The 23,035-nt window shown below is 47.2% G+C and overlaps 1 protein-coding gene and 1 long non-coding RNA gene across 3 annotated transcripts in view; both read left to right on the forward strand.

Annotated features, from left to right (window-relative positions):
- The first annotated feature begins 3,249 nt into the window (after positions 1-3,249).
- Positions 3,250-6,232, forward strand: LOC114670477 (uncharacterized). The gene is made up of 2 exons (XR_003720123.2): positions 3,250-3,336; positions 4,432-6,232. It is a non-coding gene; the product is annotated as an uncharacterized LOC114670477 (long non-coding RNA).
- Positions 6,233-21,399: 15,167 nt separating this feature from the next.
- The window catches only part of PPP1R16B (protein phosphatase 1 regulatory subunit 16B), a 121,293-nt gene continuing 119,657 nt past the window's right edge, over positions 21,400-23,035 (forward strand). For both annotated transcript variants that reach the window (XM_028828411.2, XM_077951810.1), the window contains exon 1: positions 21,400-21,495. The gene's annotated coding sequence lies outside the window, so the exon portion shown is untranslated. The remainder of the gene's footprint in view (positions 21,496-23,035) is intronic.

A 23,035-nucleotide genomic window follows, 5' to 3' on the forward strand; every position in this document is an offset into this window, starting at 1 on the left:
GAGGTCAGGAGATCAGGACCATCCTGGCTAACACAGTGAAACCCCGTCTCTACTAAAAATACAAAAAATTAGCTGGGTGTTGTGGTGGGCGTCTGTAGTCCCAGCTACTTGGGAGGCTGAAGCAGGAGAATGGCGTGAACCCAGGAGGCGGAGCTTGCAGTGGGCCAAGATCCTGCCACTGTACTCCAGCCTGGGCGACAGAGCACGACTCTGTCTCAAAAAACAAAACAAAACAAAACAAAACAAAAAACAAGAGTGAGTGACCATGTGTTGATTGTCACTGAATAAGGGGGAATAGGTACACAGGGGCTGGTTATACTTCTCTGTTTTTGTGTGTGTTTAAAATTTTCCATTAAAAAAAAATTAAAAAGTTGGGCCAGGCACAGTGACTCATGCATGTAATCCCAGCACTTTGAGAGGCTGAGGTGGGAGGATCCCTTGAACCCAGGAGTTTGAGACTAGCCTGGGCAATATAGCAAGACCCCTGTCTCTACAAAAGCAAAAGAAAATGAATAAGGCATGGTGACCCCAGCTACTCGGGATGCTGAGGTGGGAGGATCACTTGAGCCTAGGAGATCCAGGCTGCAGTGAGCGGTGATTGTGCCACTGCACTTCGGCCTGGGCTACAGTGAGACTGTCTCAAAAAATAAGATAAAAAGTAACAACACTCTTGTCTAGCCTTGTTTTGTTTATCATATAGCAATATTTCTTGGATATCACTCAGTGCATAGCAGTACATAGTGAGCTGCTGCTTTAAAAAAAAAAACAGTGAAGGATTTCACTATTGTTGCACAGGCTGGTCTCAAACTCTTGGGCTCAAGCGATCCTCTCACCTCAGCCTCCTGAGTAGCTGGGATTACAAGTGGGGATGCTCCTTTCTTGTTTCTTTATAATGTATGTCTGTATAAATTATATATATCTGCATAAATTATATCACAAACATGATAAACAGCACCATGGACATGCACTCAGCATATCCATGACATATAAATTTTACCCCGATGGTAGCATACTGCGGTTTAACAATATATCTTGAAGATCACTCCATGCCAATACAAACCAAGCTTCTGCTTTATTCCCTTATCTTAATATTATTTTTCATGGATAATGCATTCATGAGATTCTGAAAATCTATCCCCAACCTTTGGTTCTTTTTGTTTGGAGACCCAGGCTGGAGTGCAGTGAGTGCAGTGGCACAATCTTGGCTCACTGCAACCTTCACCTCCTAGGTTCAAGTGATTCTCCTGTCTCAGCCTTCTGAGTAGCTGGGATTACAGGTGCCCACTACCATGCCCAGCTAATTTTTGTATTTTTTTTTAAGTAGAGATGGGGCTTCACCATGTTGGCCAGGCTGGTCTCTAACTCTTGAGCTCAAGTGATCCACCTGCCTCAGCCTCCCAAAGAGCTGGGATTTCAGACGTGAGCCACTGAGCCCGGCTTCCTTGGCTCTTTTCTCTTAAGAGACTGATAAGAATTGCAAACATTTTCCCATGATGTCATTTGTCTTTTAACTTTGTTGGGGTGTTTTTCCACTCAGATTCTTTTTGTGAACTCGAAGCAATCTTTTAAAATTGCTTTTGGGTTTTATGTCATAGTTTAAAAGGCCTCACTCATTTTGAGATAATGAAAAAACATCCTACGTTTTCTTTTCATATATGTGGTTTTTTAAAAATCCTTTTTGGGCTGGGCATGGTGGCTCACGCCTGTAATCCCAGCACTTTGGGAGGCCACGGCAGGCGGATCCCTTGAGGTGAGGAGTTCGAGACCAGCCTGGTCAATACGGTGAAACCTCATCTCTATTAAAAATACAAAAATTAGCCAGGTGTGCTGGCACGGGCCTGTAGTCCCAGTTATTTGGGAGGCTGAGGCAGAAGAATTGCTTGAACCTGGGAGGTGGAGGTTGCAGTGAGCCAAGACTGTGCCACTGCACTCCAGCCTAGGCAACAGAGCGAGATTCCATCTCAAAAAAAAAAATCTTTTTTGGTAATACATACACACATATAATGATATAAAACACAAATGTCATAAATGTACACCCAAACAACTGTGGCTAAATGAACACCTGTATGACCGCCACCCGCTATGGTCAAGAAATAGAATACTGCTGCCACCCTAGAAGCCTCCAGTGTGATCCCTCTTTTCTCATCAAAATCTGCTCCTTCCTCCTTAGAAGAGACCATTGTACTGATGTCAACGTTATTCTATTTCATGTTCCTTATCATGTTACTACCTCATCATGCATCCCTAAACATTATTCTGTTGTTTTGTTTTGAGACAGAGTCTAACTCTGTCACCCAGGCTGGAGTGCAGTGGCACAATCATGGCTCACTGCAGCCTCAAACTCCTGGACTCAAATGATCCTCCTACCTTAGCCTCCTGAGTAGCCAGGGCTGCAGGCATGTGCCATCATGCCCAGCTAATTATTTCATTTTTTGTAGAGACAGGGGCCTCCTTTTGTTACCCAGGTTGGTCTCGAACTCTTGGACTCAAGCAACCCTCCTGTCTTGGCCTCCCAAAGCTCTGGGATTATAGGCATGAGCCACTGAACCTCGCCCCTAAACATTGTGTTTTTGTTTGTTTGTTTTGTTTTGTTTTGAGACAGAGTCTTACCCTGTTGCCCAGACTGGAGTGCAGGTGATGCGATCTCTGCAAGCTCCGCCTGTCGGGTTCAAGCGATTCTCCTGTCTCAGTCTCCCGACTAGCTGGGACTACATGTGCATGCCACCACGTGTGGCTAATTTTTGTGTTTTTTTGTGCAGATAGGGTTTCTCCATGTTGGCCAGGCTGGTCTCAAACTCCTGACCTCAGGTGATCCACCCGCCTCGGCCTCCCAAAGTGCTGGGATTAGAGGTGTAAGTTACTGTGCCCGGCCAACATTGTTTTTAAGATCCATTCATGTTGTGTGTAGCTGTGGTTCATTTTCATTGCTGTGTAGTATTTTATTGCATGCATGTACCATAATTTATTTATCGAGATGGAATTTATCCTGGCATAGGTTTGCAGTAAATCTCCAGCTGAATTTCTTTTCAGATGACTAGCCAGTTGCACCAACAATATTTAGTGAGTAATCCATCCTTTCTCCACTAATGTAAATGCCACTTTTATTATTTATTAAATGACCTTAAATATTGTGGTCTACTTCCAGACTTGCTCATCTGCTTCATTCATCTTTCTATTTCTGAATTTGCAATGAACTGTTTATTATTGTCACTTTATAATATACTTTAAGATCTGGCAGAGTTTGTCTCCCATGTTTCTCTTTTTTTTCAGAACTTTTCTTGATTCCCCTGCATGATCTTTGGAATCAGTATGTCAAGTTCCAAAATAATCCTGTTGGTATGTTTGTTTGCATTCCATTAAAATTATAGATGAAAAGATAGAAAGATGGTATCTTTTCTTTATTGACTCTTCTAGCCAAAAGTGGATATGACTTTTTCCTTTATTCAAGTCTCGTGGCACACAATAGCCTTTGCAAGTTTTAGTCATGTAGTTCCTGCATATTCCTTGTGAAGTAACTCATTCATTTAAACATTTGAATAGTATTCTATTATGTTTCATTCCATGGTTTATTTAATCATTCTATCTTTGAAAGGCATTTGAATCTGTTTCCAAATGTATCCTATTACAAATAGCACTGCAAGGAGTATCCCTGCAAAAATATGTATTTGGAAATGATGTTACTATAAATGAAGTTGATGGACCAAAGGATTTTAAAAATATAAAATAATAAGATAATAAAGGTCATGCTAATATAAAAATAAACAAGAAATTAAAGAACAGTGTGCTATTGGTCGAGTGTGGTGGCTCACACCTGTAATCTCAGCACTTTGGGAGGCTGAGGCAGGTGGATCACTGGAGGCCAGGAGTTTGAGACCAGCCTGGCCAACATGGCAAAACCCTGTCTGTACTAAAAACAAAAAATTAGCCAGGCATGGTGGCACACGCCTGTAATCTCAGCTACTCGGGAGGCTGAGGCACGATAATCGCTTGAACCCAAGAGGTGGAGATTGCAGTGAGGTAAGATCGCGCCACTGCACTCCAGCCTGGGCAACACAGCAAGACTCTGTCTAAAAAAAATAAAAATAAAATAAAAAAATATATATATGTATGTATGTATGTATGTATGTATATGTGTGTGTGTGTGTATATATATATATATTTTTTAGAGTCTTGCTCTGTTGCCCAGGCTGGACTGCAGTGGCGTGATCTTACCTCACATATGTGTGTGTATGTGTATATATATATATATGATGTGCTATCATGTAAAAAATAAAAGGAATATGAGGATAAACAAAATATACCAAATAAAGGTAAAATGTATAATATCCTTGTATTAAGTAGAGGATCACAGCAGGAAAGTAAAATGATTATTACAGTACTATTACTATTACACTGGTCTTGACTGCAAAATCATTTCCTGTCTGTCCCCAGGCTGGAGGTCAGAAATGGCAAAGCTGCCACCATGAACTCTGTTGAGGTTCTGCTTCAGGGCTTTTTTTCACTGAGGCGGACACCTGGAAAGCCTCCACTACAGGCCCAAAGCCAAGCAAGGGAATGGAAGCTGCCCGAGCCCTCCAGCTGCTAACTGAGTTAACACCTGGGAGTGGACCACAGCTACTGTGTGGGGAAACCCTGTCTGCACAGTGAATCCCAGCGGAATCAAGCAGAGCCAAGAGCTGAGTAACACAGAGCCCCAAGGACACTATGTGAGACCCTGGATCCAGCCTCACCTGACGGTGTTTCAGAGCAGAGTTCTCTAAGGCACAAGCTACAAGTGAGCATGGCTGTAGCAGACCCAAGGGGACACCAGAACTGGTGAGAGGGGCTTGGTGCCTCAAATTCTGACCACTTTGGGAACTGCAGGAGTGCTCGAGCGGTGGATGCCAGCAGCAGCAGAGGGGCCCTTCTAGAAGCCTAAGAAGGGTGCTGGGGCAGAAGGGGACACACAGCAGAGGATCGGTTATCTCTTGCTGCGTAACACCCACCCCAAAACTTAGCTGCTTAAAGCAATAACCATTGCATTTGCTCAGGATTCTGTAGCTCAGCAATTCGTGCTGAGCTCACCTGGGCAGTTCTCCTGCTGGTCATGCAAGAGTCACTCACATGTCTATAGTCATACGGAACTTGACTGGGGTAGGTGGTCCAAGGTGGCCTCACTCATATGTCTGGGGCATCAGTTGGGATTCCTGGAACAGGGTGAGTGGCTGAGTCATTCTGTGCACATAGCCTCTCATCCTTAAGGAGTCTACTCTGACTTTATTCACAAGGTGACAGTGTTCCTAGAGAACCAGGCTCTATGTATACCTGCGTTCCAAGCTCCTGCCTGCATCATGTTTGCTGATGTCCCACTGGCCAGTGCAAGTCACATGGACAAGCCCCAAGTCAGGGTGAGAGAGGGCTATGCATAGGCGTGGATGCCAGGAGGTGTGGTCCACTGGACTTATTACTGTCATGACGTTGCCATGTAATATACAATGCATGCTTGGCCCTCAGCCTATTTCTAAGCTCAGGTGAGACCTTCCCTGGGACAGCCCAAGCATAAGCAAGTAAGCCTGGCAGGTGGGACTAGAGCTGGTGCCACCTGCGTTAATGAGGGGATTAGTGCTTTGATAGGATTAAACCGGGGGCTAGCATAGCACAGAGTAGGAGGCCTAACCAATGCCAGGGCTTTCAGAGGCCCAGTGGCTAGAGGTGATAAACACAGACTCTCAAGCCAGGCAGACCTGGGTTCGAGTCTTCACTCTGCCATTTCCTTGTTCTGTGGTCCTGGGCTGGTAACTCCCCTACTCTGACTGTCAGTTTCTTCATCCGTGAAATGGACCCCACAGGGTTGCTGTGAGAATTAAAGGAGCTCAGAAGAGCTTAGTCCGACATAAAGCAGCAGTCTATAAATGGCAGTGCTAGTGATCAGTGTGACAAGAGTGGTGGTAAACATCATGGTCCATGAGAATGGTGATAGGAGGCAGGGTCATGGCTGTTCTGGATGAGCAGAGAGCTCTGGATAGGTGACTAGGAGTGACCAGTTAGAGGAGGGCAGGGGAGGGCATCCCAGGCAGAGAGAACGGTGCACCAGGGATGTGCCACGAAGAGGAAGAACCGTGTGAGGACAATGAGAAAATAGCCATCTGCAAGCCTGGGAGGGGGTCCTTAGGAGAAACCAACTCTGCCCGCACCTGATCTTGTATTTCTTGCCTCTACAACTCTGAGGAATAAATTTCTGTTGCTTAAGTCACCCTGACTGTGATACTTTGCTATGGCAGCCTTAGCAAATGAATACATTGACTTTGACATCCCTCCCATCAAAGGGTGTCCTGTTTCTCCTCTCCTTGAAACTCACACTTGAGCCCAGCCGCCATGCTATGAGGAAGCCCAAGCTAGCCCAACAGCCATGCTGTGCCTGAGCTAGCCCAGCTGCCATGTTGTTCCTGAGCTAGCCTAGCAACCATACTAGGAAGCCCAAGCTGGCCCAGCCGCCATGCTGTGAGGCAGCCCAGGCTAGCCCATGCTGTGAGGAAGCCTAAGCTAGCCTACACAGAGAAACTCCTTGGTAGGGATTGCAGCTGACAGCCATCATCAATACCCAGACAGGAGAATGAAGATACCTCTGGATGATTCCAGCTCCCAGCTATTGAGTCACCTCCCCCCCACGCCCCCATCCCCAGCTCGTGAGTCACCCCCAGCCAACAAGTATATCCACCTGGGTCCCTGGACATGTGGAACAGACAAGCTATCCCTGCTTCACCTTTTCCAAATTTCAGACCCACAGAATTCATGAGCATAATTAAATGGTTGTTTTACCCCTCTAAGTTTTGGAGGAGTTGGATACAAAGCAATAGCAACTCCCAAGGGCTCTTATAGATACAGCAGCTACCCACAGCCTGGTTCTGTCTTTGACATAACAGCATAGATCGCCTCTCTCCCTAGCACTCCCCAACTTTGACAGAGAGCTGATACTGCCACCAGGTGGCCAATAGAAGCTATGCAAGACCCACTGTTTCTCCCTTTCTTCTTCCTTACGAGTTTATTTACATTCATTCGTTCGTTCCACATTCACAATCCCTGATGGTGGCGGATCAAGTATAGTTTTAAAACGTATGTTTTAACATTACTGTTTTTTTTTCATCTTTGGTCATGAAATTTCATTTATAAGTCTACAATCCCTTACACTCTTCCAAAATCCAAAATTCTCTGCAAACTGAAAGTGTTTGCATCAGTTTATAAAAGCTTACTCAGTAGCTAAATCTAATCCAGACTGGCTTAAGGCTATTTATAGTCTTTCATTAACATTTCACGGTAGAATTTTATTTCTTTTTTTTTTTTTTTTTTTTTGACAGAGTCTCGCTCTGTCGCTCAGGCTAGAGTGCAGTGGCACAATCTTGGTTCACTGCAACCTCCACCTCTCGGGTTCAAGTGATTCTCCTGCCTCAGCCTCCCCAGTAGCTGGAACTACAGGCACCCGCCACCATGCCCAGCTAATTTTTGTATTTTTAGTAGAGACTGGGTTTCACCATGTTGGCCAGGCTGGTCTGGAACTCCTGACCTCAGGTGATCTGCCCGCCTTGGCCTCCCAAAGTGCTGGAATTACAGGTGTGAGCCACCACGCTGAGCCCACAGTAGAAATAATAATGTTTGATTTGGGGCTGCTGCTCTAGACCCCTCTAAGGATGTAGTAAAATAGCAGTAGTTCTCAAAGTGTGGTTCTGAGACCAGCTGCATCAGTATCAGCTGGTAAATGGAAATGAAAATTCTCAGGCCCCACTTCAGACCTACAGAATGAGTGTGGTCCAGCCCTCTGTGCTTTAACAAGCCCTCTTGGAGATTCTGACTCATGCTCACGTGTGAGAACCACTGATATAGACTCTATGCACCCACCACATTGCATTTATAAAATTCAAAAAATTCTCAAATTACAAAGCACATGTGGTCCCATGTTTTATGAAACAGAATTGCTTTCAGACCTGTATTTTGGAATGTCAAGTAATATTAAGGGAAGCCATGAGATTTTCATGTCTAAAAAGTGAGGAAGGAGCCGGGTGCGGTGGCTCACGCCTGTAATTCCAGCACTTTGGGAGGCCGAGGTGGGTGGATCACCTGAGGTCGGGAGTTCGAGACCAGCCTGACCAACATGGAGAAACCACGTCTCTACTAAAAATACCAAAATTAGCCAGCCATGGTGGTGCATGCCTTTAATCCCAGCTACTCAGGAGGCTGAGGCAGGAGAATCGCTTGAACCTGGGAGGAGGAGATTGCAGTGAGCCGAGTTTGTGCCATTGCACTCCGGCCTGGGCAACAAGAGCAAAATTCTGTCTCAAAGAAAAAAGGGAGGGGTGGGGGTGGGGAAGGAGTTCCTTGTTGTTATGGAGAAAGGGTGTGATTAATAACAATAAAAGCTAACTTTTGCTGAGTTATTTATAACCCACCAGGCAGTGCGCCAAGTGCCTACACTTATCTAGTCCACATAATGCACCTAGGAGACAGTTACTTTTATCATACCCATTTTATGAATGGGGAAACTGAGGCAAGTGGTGTAAGGACCTACCAAAGCCTGAAGAGGGTCAGCAGTAGAAGCTGCGGCCTTCAGTAGAGGGACACAGCCAACTCACATGGCCTCACTTCTGCCCTCTTATCTCCTACAAGAAGCCAGAAGACAAGGGAATTCCTATGGTGCCATCCACAGTAGTGCAGAGCAAGATGAAGGATGCTACTCAGGCCTCCAAATTTCTCTTCAAAATGGCTGCGCCAGTGTTTGGTTCTTCCCACCCCATGGGGTTCCACTTACACAGTCTTAGGGCTGTAGAGCTGGTGAAGACAGCCAGCCTATCATTTATTATGCCTCTAGTGCATATCTGGGTATCACAAATGGATGCTATTGTGGTTTTAAAATATAAAAGTATTGGCCGGGCCCAATGGCTCACGCCTGTAATCCCAACACTTTGGGAGGCCGAGACGGGTGGATCACCTGAGGTCAGGAGTTCGAGACTAGCCTGGGCAACATGGTGAAACCCCGTATTTACTAAAAATACAAAAAAAAAAAAAATTAGCTGGGCACGGTGGCAGGTGCCTGTAATCCCAGCTACTCAGGAGGCTGAGGCAGGAGAATCTCTTGAACCTGGGAGACGAAGGTTGCAGTGAGCCGATATCGTGCCCTTGCACTCCAGCCTGGGCAACAAGAGTGAAACTCCATCTCAAAAGTAAATAAATAAATAAATAAAAATAAAAGTATCACACTGTAAGTCTTCATTTGCAGCTTGCGTTTTTTCCCAACTCATTTTGTTTTTCAATTTTATGTTGATACAGGCGGCTTTATTTCTGTTCGTTTTCTCTATTGTTTAGAATTCTGTGGTATTAAAGCCTTCCTGAATCCATTCATCCATTCCCCCACTGGTAGGCATTTAGGATGTTGTTAGCCTTTTGCAGATAAAGGTCTAATGAATATCTTTAGACAAGTCTTCTACACAGATGGGGGGTTTTCTCCTAGCCAGATATTCCTAAATGTGGAGCTGCTGTGTTACTGGACGTGAGTACCCAACTTTCCCAAGGAATGCCAAATTCCCCTCCAAAATGATTGCACCAGGGTTTGGTTCCTCCCACCCCATGGGGTTCCACTTACACAGTCTTAGCCCACCGCAGTATTGAGAGACGTTTTAATTTATATTTATTTTGCCTTTCTGATGGATGTGACCTTTATCTCCTGGCTGTTTTATTTACATTTCCCTGATAATTCAGAAATGGAGCATCTCTTCAACCCATCTGTTGTATGGGGATACACATTTTGCCTTTCTACTTCAGGCTTTGCCTGTATACGGTTGTCCCTTAGGCAACACAGGTTTGAGCTGCGCAGGTTCACTTAAACATAGTTTTGAGTTTTTTTTTTCCCCAATAAATACAGTAGGCCGCCCATATGAATGGGTTCTGCATCTGCAACCCAATGCGGGTGGAAAATACCATATTCGCCAGAATCCTGCAGGACTCCCGAAATTTTACACACTGGTTTTGGGAACCAGAGTCCTCTGCAGATACGGAGGGATGATGGTATATTCCATGCCTAGATTTCCAGAATTCCAAAACCTAGATTTCTAGAATTTCAAAAGACCTTCCCTCTCTTATTCCAGGCAGTAACACATGAAAAGCGCTTCAGCTTTCAGGCTGCCCCCTGGACTGTGAGTGTTCCAGGCTCAATTTTGCCACTCAGGCCTGAGGAACAATTTTATTTGCTGTTGCTGGCATCTGTCCTTCCCCAGAGGCAAAGAGTGACAATCGCTAGATGGGTGAGAGCTGAGGGCAACCGCAGTAGCAGCGCAACAAAACAGATGTGCAAGGGAAGGAAACCTAACCCCATTTGTAATTTCCAAAATATCATCTTGCTGCATTCTCTGTTTATTAAAGCCCTGAAGTATGCCAGGAGTATATTTCTCTACCCTCCAAACACTTCCACCAGCCTCCTAAAGCAGGGTCACTTCATCCCTACAACAAATCCTTTCTGCCAGGCACAGTGGCACGTACCTGTAATCCCAGCCCTTTGGGAGGCCCAAGCAGGAGGGCTTGAGGCTGAGTTAGAAGTCAGCCTGGGCAATATAGTGAGACCCTATCTCTACAAAAAAAAATTTGTTTTAATTAGCCAGGTGGCTGGGCGTGGTGGCTCATGCCTGTAATCCCAGCACTTTGGGAGGCCGAGGCTGAAAGATCACTTGAGGCCAGGAGTTCGAGACCACCTTGGCCAACATGACAAAACCCCGTCTTTACAAAAAATACAAAAATTGACCAGGCATGGTGGTGCGTGCCTATAGTCCCAGCTACTTGGGAGGCTGAGGCATGAGAATTGCTTGAACCTGGGAGGTGGAGATTGCAGTGAGCTGAGAACATGCCGTTGCATCCCAGCCTGGGCGACAGAGCAAGACTCTGCCTAAAAAAAAAAAAAAAAAATTGTCGGGTGTGGTGATGGCACCTGTAGTCCCAGCTACTTGGGAGGCTGAGTCAGGAAGGTCACTGGAGCCCAGGAGTTCAAGGCTACAGTGAACTATGATGGCACCACTGCACTCCAGCCCAGATGACAGAGTGAGACTCTATCTCTAAAAAGTAAAATAAAATAAATAAAAATGTCCTTGGTCTTCCTATGTGCCAGGTTATGTTAGGCACTAAGAATCCGGGTTAAGCAAAAAGGCCTGGTGTCTGATCAGATCGCAGGGTGACACTCACTGGATCAATGTTCTGGGCTGTCATAACAAAATACTGCAGACTTGGAGGATCAGACAACAATTTCCTCACAATTCTGGGGGTTAGGAGTCTGAGGTCAAGGTGTCAGCAGGGCTGGCTTCTTTTTCTCTCTCCTTGGCTTGTAGGTGCTGTCCTCCTCCTGTGTTTTCACAGTATCTTTTATCTGCCTCCAAATCTCCTCTAATAAAGACACTCATCCTACTGGATTAGGGTCTACCCATATGAACTCATTTGACCTTAGTCACCTTTTATTCTTTTTTTTTTTTTTTTTTTTGAGACGGAAACTCGCTCTGTCTCCCAGGCTGAAGTATGGTGGTACGATCTCAGCTCACTGCAAACTCCACCTCCCGGGTTCAAGTGATTCTCCTGCCTCAGGCTCCCAAATAGCTGGGATTACTGGAACCTGCCACCATGCCCGGCTAATTTTTGCATTTTTTAGTAGAGATGGGGTTTCGCCGTGTTGGCCAGGTTGATCTTGGACTCCTGACCTCAAGTGATCCTCCTGCCTCAGCCTCCCAAAGTGCTGGGAATACAGGTGTGAGCCACCACACCCAGCTCCTTAGTCACCTGTTGAAAGACCCTGCTCTGTATGCAGTCTCATGCTGAGATACCGGGGGTTAGGACTTCAACATAGGAATTTGGGAGTGGCGGGACCCAATTCAGTGCATAACACTGTCTAATGGGAGAAGTAGAATTAATATTCAATGCCACAACGATGTGCAAAATGACAACCGTGGTCCCTGGGGTTATGAGAGCTACTACCAGGGGGGTTGGCTGAGTGGGCTCTAGGAAACCTTCCCTGAGAAAGTGATGGTTGAGCTGAGACCTGAAAGAGGTTGGGGGCTAAGCAGAGGGAGGGAACAGCAGGCCAGGTGGAGGGACAGGATGTGCTGCAGGGCTGGCAATACCCCAGTAGGCACATGAAGACCAAAGGCAGTTAGCGGCACAGGTTGCTGGGTGGGGGGCGGGGGTACTTCTGGGCACAGTGTTGGAGATAGTGGCACCTTGCCCCAGGTAAAAATCATCTGAGCACTCTTTAAAAAATACAGATCTCAGGCGTCATCCAGGTCTGCTGAATCACAATCTCCAAGGGGAAGGGCCCAAGAACCTGCATTCCCTCCCAATTTTCCTTATTTTGAAAAATATCAAGTCCAGAAAATTGGAAAGAAAAGTACAAGGAACACTTGAACCCCCTTCACCTAGACTCTCCAGTTGTTAACGTTTTGGCTCATTTTGGCTTCTCTCTCTCCCTCCCTCACCTTCTCCTTACCATGCGTCTCCTAAAAGTAGGCACCTAGGCCAGGTGTGGTGGCTTACACCTATCATCGCAGCACTTGGGGAGACCGATGCAGGAGGATCGCTGGAGCCTAGGAGTTCAAGACCAGCCTGGGCAACATAGGGAGACCCTGTCTGTACAAAAAATTTTTTAAAATTAGCCAGTTGTGGGCTGGGCACGGTGGCTCATGCTTGTAATCCCAGCACTCTGGGAGGTCAAGGCGGATGGATCACAAGGTCAGGAGATCAAGACCATTCTGGCTATCACAGTGAAACCCCGTCTCTACTAAAAATACAAAAAATGAGCTGGGTATGGTGACACGCGCCTGTAGTCCCAGCTACTCGAGAGGCTGAGGCAGGAGAATCGCTTGAATCCGGGAGGCAGAGGTTGTAGTGAGCTGAGATCGCACCACTGCACTCCAGCCTGGGCGACAGGGTGAGATTGTGTCTCAAAAAAAAAAAAAAATTAGCTACCAGGTGCTCAGGAGGCTGAGGTGGGAGGATTGCTTGAGTCCTAGAGGTTGAGGCTGCAGGGAGTTGTGATAGCACCACTGTCCTCCAGTCTGGGTGACAGAGTGAGACCCTGTCTCAAAAAACAAACAAAAAAGGACCTTTTCCTCCATAACCACGACCACAACACCACTGTCATATTTAAGAAGAGTAATGTCAACCCACTAATGTCCTCTAATGTACAGATAATATTTAAATTCCCTGTGGTTTACAACATTTCTTTTATAGCTATTTACTTGTTCAGTCCAAGAGCCAATCAAGGTGCCCACATTATGCACTTTTTATTGTGTCCTTTTAATCTCTTTCAATCTGGAATAAGTCCCCGCCACTATAAAAAATGATATTAACTTTTAAAAAGAAAGTCTAGGCTTGTAGAATGCCCCACATTCTAGATTTGTCTAAATTCTCCTCATGATTAAAATCAGGTTAATTATTTTTGGCAAGAATATGACATAGAAGACGTTGAGTACATCTTATTGCATCACAGTGGGGGTGAACAATGTCAGGTTGTCCCACTAGGGGTGATGCTGTGTGATCTCGCGTTTAAGGCAGAGACCACTGGAGCTCTCTATTGTAAAGGTACATTTTCCCCTTTTAACTAGTAGATGATCTGTGGCATGATGTTTTGAAGAGTGTGGCTATTCTGTTACCCAATATCTTTTCTCTCAATGGCTGTAGCAGCTGTTCATGGCTGTTGATCCCTCAATCAATTATTATATTCGTGATTGCAAAATGCAATCTGCTTATTTATTATTTATTTATTTATTTTGAGATAGAGTCTCGCTCTGTTGCCCAGGCTGGAGTGCAATGGTGCGATCTCAGCTCTCTGTAACTTCCACCTCCCAGGTTCAAGCAATTCTCCTGCCTCAGCCTCCCAAGTAGCTGGGATTACAGGTGTGTGCCACTATGCCTGGCTACTTTTTGTATTTTTAGTAGAGATGGGGTTTTGTCATGTTGGCCAGGCTGGTCTCAAACTCGTTACCTAAGGTGATCCACCCGTCTCGACTTCCCAAAGTGCTGGGATTACAGGCTCAAGCCACCGTGCCCCACTGGAATCTGCATTTTTAATAAGTGCCTCAGGTGACTTTTCTTTGCCTGGAATTTTGGAAACCCCGTTTATGTCAACATAAGGAATAAAGCAGAATGAGGAGAATGGGGCATTGCTACCAAGGCAGCTAAAGGCATTAGCTAAGGCATATTGTTCATTAGAATCTGTTAAAATGCGTATTCCAAGGCCCCATCCTACACCAAAGAATGAGAAAGGGATGCAAAGGACAGGCCCAGGAAGGAGCATTTTAACACTCTCTCTCCTGCCAACCGTGGATATGGTTTGTTGCCACCAAAATTCATGTTAAAATTTGACCTCCAGAATGAGGGTTTGGGGAGGTGGCACCTAGTGGGAGGTGTTCGGGTAATGGAGGCAGATCTCTCAGGAATAACTTGGTGCTGTTCTTGCGGTAGTGAGTGAGTTCTGGCTCTGGGGTGACTGGATTGGTTGTTGCAGGAATGGATTATTTCCCACAAGAGTGGGTTGTCATAGAGCCAGCACAGTCCTCGGGTTTCCCCTCTTTGCACATGTCTGCTTCCCTTTTGATCTTCTCCCTTCTCTACCATGTTGTGATGAGGAAAATCCTTGCCAGAAGCCTGGGCCATGCCCTTGAACTTCTCAGCCTGCAGAACCGTCAGCTAAATAAACCTCTTTTTAAATAAATTACCCAGTCTCAGGTACTCTCTTATAGCCACAGAAAACGGACTAAACCCCCTCTCCCATTCCCTACCCACTTTGTGGTCACCAAAACTTATGAAACACTGACTTAGGTGGTGATTCTTAATCCTGGCTAAGGGAAGTTGCATTTTCAGCATGCCTCGGGAGTTGTTTTGATCTGTATGTATGCCTAAAAATAAGCCGCCAGAGATTTTGATTCAAAGGGTCTGGGGTAGAACCCAGCCATCAGAAAAATTTAAAACCTCTTAGTGATTCCAAAGTACCACTAAGACTGAGAGCCACTGCACAAGATTCTCCATAAATTGAACATAAAAATGAAAGCCGGCGGGGCATGGTGGCTCACACCTGAAATCCCAGCACTTTGGAAGGCTGAGGCGGGCAGATCACGAGGTCAGGAGATCAAGACCATCCTGGCTAACACTGTGAAACTCCGTGTCTACTAAAAATACAAAAAATCAGCTGGGCGTGGTGGCGGGCACCTGTAGTCCCAGCTACTCGGGAGACTGAGGCAGGAGAATTGCTTGAACCGGGAGGTGGAGGTTGCAGTGAGCAGAGATCACGTCACTGCACTCTAGTCTGGGTGACAGAGTGAGACTCCATCTCAAAAAAAAAAAAAAAAAAAATGAAAGCCAGTCTGTCCCACTCTCAGTTACCCCTATTCTCACAGCATCATCACAGGCTGAGCTCACCACTAGCCCTAAATGCCTGGGGCTCCTTCCACCTACTTACGGGGCTCCTACTGCATGCAAACAGCTCTTGGGGAGCTTACAAAAGAGGTAAAACAAAAGTCACTTCCCACAAAAGCATGAGGACGTGGGAAAAAACCACACATACAAGCACTTGCAAGTATTGTACAATCAGAATTGTACAGACCAGGAAACCGACATTCAGAAGAGGAAATGACCGCCCAGCAAGTTCATGCCAGAGCCAGAACTCTTACCTGGGATGCCTTTCTCCTGCTTGGCTCATTTTTACTTGAACCCAAGTTGAACCCAAGTTGAACCCTCTGCACTTTCTGCTTCTCTGTTGGTTGGGCCTGGCCCGGAGCCATCATCTTCATCATCAGCAGTAACAGCATGGGGACAAGGGCCACTATCAAAGCTTACTCTGGGTCTAGCATTAGACTAAGTATCTGTTGAATGAATGAATGAATGAATGTAGCCAGCCTAGCACCTGCCCACAGGCTGATATTAAGAACCACAGGATCTCGTCATTAACAAACCTGCACGTTGTGCACATGTACCCTAGAACTTAAAGTATATATAAAAAAATAACAAAATAAATGAATAAATAAATAAATCTTAAAAAAAAAAAAAAAAAAGAACCACGGGCTCAGGCCGGGTGCAGTGGCTCATGCCTATAATTCCAGCAAGATTGTTTGAGCTCAGGAGTTTAATACCAGCCTGGGCAACATAGCAAGAGCATATCTGTACTAAAAGTAAAAAAAAAAAAATTTGCTGGGTGTGGTGGCATGTGACTGTAGTCCCAGCTACCCGGAGGCTGAGGTGGGAGGATTGCTTGAGCCCAGGAGGCTACAGTGAGCTATGCTCATGCCATTGCACTCCAGCCTGGGTGACAGAGTGAGACTCTGTCTTGGAAAAAAACAAAAACAAAAACCTTCGTTCAGGCCGGGTGCAGTGGCTCACCACTATAATCCCAGCACTTCGGGCGGACCGCTTGAGGCCAGGAGTTGGAGACCAGCCTGGCCAACACTGGGAAACCCCTTCTGTATTAAAAATACAAAAACTAGCCGGGCATGATGGTGGGTACCTGTAATACAAGCTACTCAGGAGGCTGAGGCAGGAGAATCACTTGAACCCAGGAGGCAGAGGTTGCAGTGAACCAAGATCGCACTACTGCATTTCAGCCTGGGTAAGAGAGTGAGACTCTGTCTCAAAAAACAAACAAACAAACAAACAAACAAAAAATCTTGGTTCAGATAATCTCTAGAATGAATCCCTTTAAACGCTGGAATTAGTTCATTTTTCACAGACTCAGGAGTCTCTAGACCTTGCCGCACAGCAACCATATAATTCACCCAAATTCTACGTTCTGTATAATTTATATGTAACTATGAATTGACTGAGTTGCAGTTGACCAGTTGACCTAAAGTTATGTTGACATTTAACTCTGTATTTTTTAACATCACTGTTTTAGATTTTGTATGTTGGAGCCCATTTATTTATTTGCAGGCCCTCAAACATTTTCCTATAGCCTCATAGAATATTCAGTGGCCTTGGATTGTCCCTTAGTGTCTTACCACAGATGACCTCCAAAATAAAGGAAGAGACTTTCCTGCCTGTGGACAGGAGACAGAGGTGTGGAGGATGAGAGCATAGTTTAACTTTTTTTTTTGGAAGAACTTTATTGAGATATAATTCACATGCCATACAATTCACTGGCTTAAAGTATATAATTCAATATATCCATGGTTGTGTGATCATCACCACAATCAATTTTAAAATGTTTTTATCACCCCCATAAGAAAAACTGGTACTGTTTTTGAGACACCCCCATTTGCTTCCAACAACCCCCTCCCAGCTCTAGACAATCACCAATCTGATTTCTGTCTCTATAGATCGGCCTATTCTGGACATTTCATACGAATACAGTCATACAATATGTGTATGGCCTTGGAACTGGCTTCTTTCACTCAGCACAAGGTTTTCAAGCGTCATTCACGAGGCATATATCAATGCTTCATTCATTTTGATTGCCAAGTAACAGTGGATTGTACCATGCTTTATTTATCCATTATCATTTGATGGATATTTGGGTTGTTTCTACTTTTTAGCTGTTATTAATAATGCTACTATGAACATTTGTGTGTAAGTTTTTGTGTATGTATGTTTTTATTTCTCCTGAGTATATACCTAGGAGTAGAATTGCTGGGCCATCTGGTAACTCTGTGTTTTAAATTTTGAGAAAATGTCATACTGGTTTTCAAAGCAGCGGCACCATTTTACGTTTCCATCAGCAATGCATGAAGGATCCAATTTCTCCATATCCTTACCAATGCTGGTTATCGCCTGTCTTTTTTATTATAACCATCTTAGTGGGTATGAAGTGGTATCTAATTGTGGCTTTGATTTGCATTTCCTTGATGGCTAATGATGTTGAGCATCTTGGCCACGTGTATATTTATCTTTTTTGAAGAAATGTCTATCCAGATCCCTCGCCCATTTATTTTTTTATTTTTATTTTTATTTTTTTGAGACTGGGTCTGACTCTGTCGCCCAGGCTGGAGTGCAGTGTCATGATCTTGGCTAACTGCAACCTCCACCTCCCAGGCTCAAACAATCCTCCCACTTCAGCCTCCCCAGTAGCTGGGACTACAGGCCCATGTCATCACACCCAGCTAACTTTTTGTATTTTTAGTGGAGACAGGGTTTTGCCATGTTGCCCAGGCTCCTTGCCCATTTTTTATTGAGTTATCTGTCTTTTTATTATAGAGTTGTAAGAGTTCCTTATATATTCTAGGTGTAAGTCCCTTAACAGGAATATTATTTGCAAATATTTCCTTCTATTCTGTGGGATGTTGTATTAATTTGCCAAGGCTGTTATAACATAATACTATAGACTGGGTGGCTTAAACAACAGAAATTGGCTGGGCACGGTGGCTCACATCTGTAATCCCAGCACTTTGGAAGGCCAAGGTGGGTGGATCACTTAAGGTCAGGAGTTTGAGACCAGCCTGGTCAACATGGTGAAACCCCTACTCTACTAAAAATACAACAATTAGCCAAGCGTGGGGGCACGCGCCTGTAGTCCCAACTACTTGGGAGGCTGGGGCAGGAGAATAGCTTGAACCTGGGAGGTGGAGGTTGCAGTAAGCCGAGATCGTGCCACTGCACTCCAGCTTGGGCAGCAGAGTGAAACTCCATCTCAAAAAAGAAACAAACAAACAAACCCCCAGAAATTTATTTCTCACAATTCTGAAGGCTATGATTCTGAGATCAAGGTATTGGCAGGTCTGGTCCCCCAGTCCCCAGTCCTCTCTTCTTGGCTTGTAGTTGACCTTCTTCTCCCTGTGCCTTCCACTGGTCTTTCCTCTCTGTGGCGCATCTCTAGTGTCTCTTCCTATGAGGACACCAGTCACTAGATGAGGACCCCATCCTCAGGACCTCAGTTTAAGTTGATCACCTCTTTAAAGACCTTATCTCCATCCACAGTTACATTCTGAGGTTCTGGGACTGTAACCAGTACAGTTCAGCATATGAGTTGGGGGGCACACAATTCAGCTTATAACAGTTATTTTTTCACTTTCTTTTTGTTCTTTTTATGTTTAATTTTTTTTTTTTTTTTTTTTTTAAGAGACAGGGTCTTGCTCTGTCACCCAGGCTGGAGTAGAGTAGCACCATCATAGCTCACTGCAGCCTTGAACTCCTAGGCTTAAGCAATCCTCTTAAATAGCTAGGACTACAGTCATGAACCACTACATCTGCCTAATTTTGAAATAATTTGTAGAGACAGAGTCTCACTCTGTTGCCCTGGCTGGTCTTTAGCTCCTGGCCTCAAGTGATCCACCTATCTCAGCCTCCCAAAATGCTGGAATTGTAGGTGTGAGCCACCAGGCCCAGTCCTATCTTTTCACTTTCTTGATGATACCCCTAAAAGCACAAAAGAAAAGTTTTTAATTTATCTATTTTTTCTTTTGTTGCTTGTGCTATAGGTGTCATATCTAAGCAACCACTGCTTAATCCAAAGTCATGAAGATTTAGGCTTATGTTTTCTTCAGAGAGTTTTACAGTTTTAGTTCTTACAGTTAGATCTACATGTTGCATATAGTACGAAGCTGGGATCCAAATTCATTCTTTTGCATGTGGATATCCAGTTGTCCCAGCATCATTTTTTGAAAACACTATTCTTTCCCCATTAAATTGTCTTGGCACTCTTGTTGAAAATCAATTGGCAGTAAATGTAAGGACTTCTGTCTGGACTCTCAGTTTTATTCCATTGGTCTGTATGCCCATCCTTATACCCATACCACCCTGCCTTGATGACTGAAGTTTCCTAGTAAGTTTTGAAATCAGAACATGTAAGTCCTCCAACTTATTCTGAATTTACTTTAACTTCTGATACCAAACACTGTGTGAGAGGTGAATGAACAGCATGTCATTGGAGCTGGGAGCCCCTCCAAGGGCCTCATTTTAGGAACACAGGCCCCAAGCGCCACAAAAGCCTTGGAGAGATGGGTTCCCACCCTCTCAGCCCATGGCTCTTCATTGTCAATCAATGGAAACATTCTGCGGAGAACAATTATCCCCTTGGGTTATTTTAAACATCACTTTAAGTCTTCCCCACCTGCTCTGCTGTCTAACTGCTTTTCCTGAAACAGTGTCATTCACAACTGGATTATTAATGAACTGAGAGGGAGCCAGGGAGCCAACCAAGGGGGCTCGCACAGTTCCTGGGGAGGGCCTGGGGGCCTGGAACAAGTTCAACCCACAGATTTTCTCTCCCCCAAGAAAGTTGACTGAGCACACACAAAATCACTAAACTCAGGTGATGCTGGTGGTCTCAAAAGAACATTGGTAGTGAAAAAAAAGGGATTCAGGAGAGTTCCTCAAACATGACAGCTGAGAATTAAATTAACTGGGTACCATCCCCAAACTCCCCAAACTTAAACTCTGAATTTCCCCAGCTGGCTGGCCCTAGGGTGCCTAGGGCTCTCATCTGTAGGCCGGGAAAGCTCAGGAAACAAAGCCTTTGTGGAGAAGAGAAACCTATTGTTCTAAGGCCAGGGTTCAGCAAATGTGGATTCCAGAGAATGTTTGGGGATGTTTTCTCCGCTTTGTTTATGAACTTTCTCTTCTCTTCCTGGGGTGGTGACGGTGGCGGTGGGGGGGTGTGGGGGGTGAGGGGGTGTTGACTCTCAGCAACTTAAATAGTTAAACCTATTGTGATGTAAAGAAAGGCTGGTGCACAGAGCGCAGAGGCCTTCAGCCCCAGAAAGAGGCTTGAATAAGGTGACAGAAGTCACCGGGTATGTTTTGCTTTTTATTTTTAGCGTGAAATCTCAGGGAAGCAGCCCCTATCTTCATCCTGCACACCTCAAAGGGTGGCAGACGTCAGCAGAGGTACGACCACTTCCTTCCTCCAGCGCTTCACCTCCCTTCTTTCCAGAAAGAGGAAATGATGCGAGTCCACGCCGCAGGCCACAGCCCCCATGTCTCGCCCCCGCCAGCTGGGCGACCTGGCCCCACAGTTCTGTCCCCAGCGCAAGGCCAGGGCCGGCCCCTGGACCTCCTGGGAAGCCTTCAGACTCAGGCCGCGCGGTACTTCAAGCTAGGAACCCTGAGTTCCTGGAATTCATTCTGTGTGACCTTGAGCAGGTTACTACTCCTCTCTGGGATTCAGGATTCCCGTCTGTCAAATGGGAGCAGGGATACCGTCCTTGGCTTCCCTCTTTCCATGGTCGGGGTGGGGGTTAGGAAAACTATTTTGGAGGAGGAGGCAGCATTAGGAAAACTATTCCGAAGCCTGGCCGCGTCCCAACCAGTTTCAACTTCCTGCAGCTCAGAAGAGGGGTCCCCACCCTCGAGAGCGCCGGGACCCTGTCCCGCGCTGCCTCCCAAGCCGGATGGGGTTGAGCGCGCCCACCCCAGTCCCGGGAGCTCAGGCCCCGCCTTGGGGGAGGAGCCGAGAGGCGGCGCGGAGGCTCGCGGCGGAGCAGAGCCGGCTCTGTCGCCGCTGGAGCAGCTGCGGCTCGGGGACCCACAGACACAGCCGGGGTCGGGAGCCGCCCGGGGCAGGGCTCGGGAGAGCTGGTGAGTTCCCCGGCGGCGCCGCCTCCCTCCTTGCCCTCTGCGGCTTCGCGGGGCGGGGGATGAGGATGGGGCGGGGAGGTGGTCCCAGCCTCCGATCACCTAGCTGGGGGCCAGGGCGCTTTGGTCAAGGGACGGTAGCTTAAGATATAAATGGGAGTGTGGGGACTCTGGAAAGGCAGGTACCGAGGGCGCTGGATCCGGGAGTCGGGCTGGAGTGGGGGCGTTCTCCCCGGCCTCGCAATTCCTTGACGAGGCCAGGGGAGGGGGCGCATTGGCAGGTTGTTGGCTGCGGCCGTCGTGGCCCAATCTTAGGGCGGGGAGGTGGGGTCCTCCGTCGGTTCTAGGCTCGTGGGCCGCCGTCTGCTGGGGGTGCAATGCCGGGCGGCGGGAGCCACAGCGGACAACAAACAACCCCCTCGCGCCCACTCTCCCGGCCGGGCATGGAGGTGCCGCCCCCTCGCGTGGCGGGGCTTGGTCCCCGCGGGCAGCGGCAGGGCACAGAGAGCGCTCCTGCCTGGGCAGGAAAGGTCCCCAAAGCAGGCGCCTCCGCCTGCAGACCCGCCCCGCCTCAGGATCGAGCTGACAGCACCAGTCAGCCCGGGGAGACCCGGCGCTTGGTAGTTCCCCGGGAGGGGCGCGCCCGGCCTCTCCCAGGGCCCCGTGCGCGGGCTGCTGGGTCCCCCGCGCCGGGAGCTCTCCCCTCTGGGCGACTCCCGCTTATCGATTCAGGCCGGGAGGAGCGCCCCCGAGCGCCGAGGATGGGCAGAGACGTGCAGCGCCCCAGAGAGGTCGCCCAGAGGGGTCTCGCCAAGGTCACCCGGAGTGCCCAGACTGAGCTGCCCAGACCGCCCCGGGTGGAGAGCGGGGAGGGGCAGGCGCTCGCTGCCCGCCTCCTTCCCCCATGCAGACTCCCTTCCTCCGCTCCCCCTCCCCGGCCTGGCCTCCAGCTTCACTGGAGATGCTGATGATGCAGCTCCCAGCCCTTGGTGGATAATTGAGCCTGGGAGAGCTTTGAATCTGGCCCTCTCGAGACCCCAGGGCTGCGCCGCTGCCGCGCGACAGGCCTGGGTCCCGGTGCTCCCGGGCACCTCAGGAGCGGAGGGAGAGGGATGTGGCTTCATCAGCGCTTCTAGGAACGGAAAACCGAGCTGCCTGCGCGCCCATGTGATTGCACTTCACATAAAGGGCCCCTGTTCTCACTGTCAGAAGCGCCCCCCAGCTCTCCGCGGCTCGGGGCACCAGGTGTCGCCTCTGAATCACCCTCTGTGGAGGACCCGGGGCCCGGAGGTACCAGGCGCCCTTTCCCGCAGGGCTCTCCCTGGAAAGGGCCTGCCGATGGCGGCCTCAGTCCGCAGGGGTACTTCCCTGTGTACTCTGCCATTTCCTGCGGCTGGTGAAGCACTGGAGAAAAACCCTCCATCTAGGAGGCCTCCTCCAAGGCTGGTAATAAAGCTTCTTAGCTCAGCCAGCGACTAGCTGTCTACTCGTGGGCAAAGTACTTGGCCTCTGGAGTCTCAACTGCCTCTAAGAAACTGGGGCT

This window comes from Macaca mulatta, chromosome 10 (assembly GCF_049350105.2).
Source record: "Macaca mulatta isolate MMU2019108-1 chromosome 10, T2T-MMU8v2.0, whole genome shotgun sequence".
In the NCBI taxonomy this organism is placed as follows: domain Eukaryota; kingdom Metazoa; phylum Chordata; class Mammalia; order Primates; family Cercopithecidae; genus Macaca; species Macaca mulatta.